Raw genomic sequence first — 5,133 nt, 5'->3', positions numbered from 1 at the left:
GTAAAAAAGTTCACCATGTGTGAGAAACTTGTCTCCTTATTTGTGTTGTTACACGAGTAGAAGGCTCAAGAGGTCGAAACGAGTTTTTCGTACCTTGCTTAGACCGAGGACGCGATCCAAAGTTTAAGTCAGATTGTTTGACGCGTATCAAACAATTCACCCATTGACGTAACTATAGGTCTAGTTACGACAAATATCCCATTGTTTTCGAGGTCTTCACTGATCTTGAAGCAAATATCCTTTATCTCTTTCACAACATAAACCCAAAAACAAAACAATTAAGTCTTCCGCTACGTATACGCTCCAAATGGTATCAGAGCTTCGGCTCTTGATCACCCCAAAAAAATCAAGACGGTCCTAAGAAAGTCCAAATCAATTAGTAGTTGAATATCCAACGCGATTGGTATTCAAAGGTTAAACTCAACGAGGTAGTTGAGGTTTAATCGATTGGATCTTGAAGGCACGGATTGAACAAAAAAAAAAAAAAAAAAAAAAAAAAAAAAAAAAAATCACTGTTCACGGTACTGTTCACCATCACAAAAAAAAAAAAATCCGAAACTTCAAAACAAAATTCCCAAAATCTAGACGGTCCTAGGCGTGTCAAAACCAAGTTGATAGGTTGAATTTCCGATTGCGATTGGAGTTCAAAGGTTAAACTTGAACAGGTCGTTCAAGGGTTAATCGGTTTTGATCACTCATCTCTGGAGAGTGTTGGGAAATGTGTCCTCAACAATAGTGCGATCACATGATTTAAATATCATTATTAAATCTCATTTTAAGAATACATGTGGGATGTAATATTTTACAAGTCAACTGGTCCACACATATCGGTAATGATTGGCTGACTAGAGTTTGACATTACTGTCGTGCGACGGTGGTGATCAGTTGATCCCCTTAGGTCATACCTATAGGGAAATACTCTTAATTGATTATTTAATTAATCGTATACCGATACGAGTTAATTAAATTGCTTAAAATTGACGGATGATTTTGTGAGTATAATTTACGTATCAAATTGAAATGTAATTAAATGAGATACGGTCTGAGTAATCGAATTGTATCATTACTCGGATGAAATTATTGTTTAAAGAAACAATTAAATTTGAATGAATTATTATAAATACGATTTATAAATTGGTGAAATATTTTGGTACAAGTAATTACGAATTACTAGTCGATTTTGTAAATGACATATTTTATGAGTATGTTGATTTTTAATATGATAAAAATACATTGCATCGTAACATGTCATGTAACATGTTACATGTGACAAATTTGACAAATGACAAAATAAAATGGATTCTCCATTTTATACTTAAAACCGAAATATGGGTGTGTGTTTAGTAAATATTGTGTTATTTATTTTTAAATAAAAACACAATCATGACACTAGGTAGTAGGCTTGCATGCCTAGTCTCTTGTGAAGAGCAAAAACAAAAGGCATTGGGCATACTACCCAATGCCCCTTTTTCGGCCACCAACAAGAAAGAGAGGAAAGCTCTTCTCTTTTATATCATTCATTCCTCCCATCTTATTTTTCCTAGTGTAAGAAAATCCTTGAAAACTCTCTACAATTTATGATAATTCTAGAGAAATAAAATCTCACAAAAACACCACCTCTTGACCGAAATTTCAAGAGTGAAAATACAATTTATATTGTATCAATTTTATTGTAAAACCATTATTATTACTAGATCTAAATAGTATTGGTTTATTAAGATGTATTCCTTGGGTATATGCTTTTGGGAGGGATTCTACACCTGAATCCTTGTTCTTCCATTTGGAAAGCTCAAGAACAAAAGAAAAGGAGATTTCTTTTGTGCCCATTTGAACCGAAATTTCAATGTAAGGATATGATTTCTTCTCTTTTATTATATTGTTTGCATGCATAAAATCCACATTTAATTTTATGACAAATTAATTTTGACATATAAGAGTATGTTAGTATGTATATGAATCTACATTTCCTTCAGAGAGTGTTCTAGACAAAAAAAAAAAAACAACAAAAACAAAAACCAAAAAAAGTCCCAGGTATTTGATCCGGGCATTGGGCAGCAAAGGATGAACGCACGGCAGCATCTCCTCTCGACACTTGAAGGCATAAGAATCAGGACGATTCTTTTTGAAGAAAGAGAGTGATGCGTATAGAGGGGGGGTAAAAATTTTAATAAAACTGACGGGAATCACGAATAAAATTAGAGTAAAATAATCCCGAAATAAAATATAATAACTAATAAATTATGAGTTGACAAGATGAAGCAAGCACGCAAAACGAGGATGGACGGAGTAGAAGCACACGGTTGGGACGTGTGTAGGGCAGCCGTGATCCTTGATCTAGATTCGAGGCTTTGATTTTTTATTTGTCAAACTTTGTAATTTACGTTGTCAATTATTTTCTCCATAAAAATTAATTAAGTGAATGTGATAGAATCTAGGTTAGGCTATTTAAAGCTTGCCTTGGACCCAAGCATCATTTGGCCTATATAAGGCTTGGCTCTCTTCATTTGTAAGCATGATGTTTTGAGTAAAAAAGTTCACCATGTGTGAGAAACTTGTCTCCTTATTTGTGTTGTTACACGAGTAGAAGGCTCAAGAGGTCGAAATGAGTTTTTCGTACCTTGCTTAGACCGAGGACGCGATCCAAAGTTTAAGTCGGATTGTTTGACGCGTATCAAACAATTCACCCATTGACGTAACTATAGGTCTAGTTACGACAAATATCCCATTGTTTTCGAGGTCTTCACTGATCTTGAAGCAAATATCCTTTATCTCTTTCACAACATAAACCCAAAAACAAAACAATTAAGTCTTCCGCTACGTATACGCTCCAACACAACTAGTCACTTGGACTAATGAATAAGGACAAATGGTTCACACAACTAGTCACAAGGACTAATGAACAAGGAGAAATGGTTTACACAACGAGTCTTAAGGACTAAAGAACAAGGACAAATTGTTCACACAACGAGTCACAAAGACTAATGAACAAGGAGAAAGGGTTCACACAACGAGTCACATGGACTAATGAACAAGGACAACTGGTTCACACAACGAGTCACAAGGACTAATGAACAAGGACAAATGGTTCACACAACGAGTCACAAGGACTAAAGAACAAGGACAAATGGTTTACACAACGAGTCCCAATGACAAGGATAAATGGTTTACACAACGAGTCACTAGGACTAATGAACAAGGACAAATGGTTCACACAACGAAAATAAGGAAAAATTGTTCACACAACGAGTCACAAGGACTAATGAACAAGGACAAATTGTTCACAAAACGAGTCACAAGGACTAATGAACAAGGAGAAAGGATTCACACAACGAATCACATGGACTAACGAACAAGGACAACCGGTTCACACAACGAGTCACAAGGACTAATGAACAAGGACAAGAGGTTCACACAAAGAGGGAGAAGGACTAATGAACAAGGAGAAGCGGTTCACACAACGAGTCACAAGGACTAAAGAACAAGGATAAATGGTTTACACAAAGAGTCATAAAGACAAGGATAAATGGTTTACACAACGAGTCACAAGGACTAATAAACAAGGAAAATTTGTTCACACAACGAGTCACAAGGACTAATGAACAAGGAGAAATGGTTCACACAACGAGTTACATGGACTAATGATCAAGGACAAATTGTTCACACAACGAGTCACAAAGGACTAATGAACAAGGAGAAATGGTTTACACAACGAGTCTTAAGGACTAATGAACAAGGACAAATTGTTCACACAACGAGTCAAAAAGAATAATGAAAAAGGAGAAAGGGTTCACACAACGAGTCACATGGACTAATGAAAAAGGACAATTGGTTCACATAACGAGTGACAAGGACTGATGAACAAGGACTAGCGGTTCACATAACGAGTCACAAGGACTAAAGAACAAAGATAAATGGTTTATACAACGAGTCACAAAGACAAGGATAAATGGTTTACACAACGAGTCACATGAACTAATAAACAAGGAAAATTTGTTAACACAACGAGTCACAAGCACTAATTAACAAGGAGAAATGGTTCACACAACGAGTCACATGGACTAATGAACAAGGAGAAAGGGTTCACACAATGAGTCACATTGACTAATGAACAAGGACAACTGGTTCACACAACGAGACACCAGGACTAATGAACCAGGACAAGCGGTTCACACAACGAGTCACAAGGACTAAAGAACAAGGATAAATGGTTTACACAATGAGTCACAAAGACAAGGATAAATGGTTTACACAACGAGTCACAAGGACTAATAAACAAGGAAAATTTGTTCACACAACGAGTCACAAGGGCTAATGAACAAGGACAAATGGTTCACACAACGAGTCACACGGACTAATGAACAAGGAGAAAGGGTTCACACAACGAGTAACAAGGACTAATGAACAAGAACAACTGGTTCATACAACGAGTCACAAGGACTAATGAACAAGGACAAATGGTTCACACAACGAGTCACAAGGACAAAAGAACAAGGACAAATGCTTTACACAACGAGTCACAAAGACTAGGATAAATGGTTTACACAACGAGTCACAAGGACTAATGAACAAGGACAAATGGTTCACACAACGAAAACAAGGAAAAATTGTTCACACAACGAGTCACAAGGACTAATGAACAAGGACAAATCGTTCACACAACGAGTCACAAAGACTAATGAACAAGTAGAAAGGATTCACACAACAAGTCACATTGACTAATGAACAAGGACAACTGGTTCACACAACAAGTCACAATGACAAATGAACTAGGACAATCTGTTCACACAACGAGTCACAAGGACTAATGAACAAAGACAAGCGGTTCACACAAAGAGTCACAAGGACTAATGAATAAGGATAAATGGTTTACACAACGAGTCACAAGGACTAATAAACAAGGAAAATTTGTTCACACAACGAGTCACAAGGACTAATGAACAAGGAGAAATGGTTCACACAACGAGTCACATGGACTAATGAACAAGGAGAAAGGGTTCACACAATGAGTCACATGGACTAATGAACAAGGACAACTGGTTCACATAACGAGTCACAAGGACTAATGAACAAGGACCAGCGGTTCACACAACGAGTCACAAGGACTAAAGAACAAAGATAAATGGTTTACACTAC

The sequence above is a fragment of the Silene latifolia genome, chromosome 9, assembly GCF_048544455.1.
Source record: "Silene latifolia isolate original U9 population chromosome 9, ASM4854445v1, whole genome shotgun sequence".
In the NCBI taxonomy this organism is placed as follows: domain Eukaryota; kingdom Viridiplantae; phylum Streptophyta; class Magnoliopsida; order Caryophyllales; family Caryophyllaceae; genus Silene; species Silene latifolia.
The sequence above is the reverse complement of the archived record's forward strand: the minus strand, read 5'-3'. Positions refer to the sequence as shown.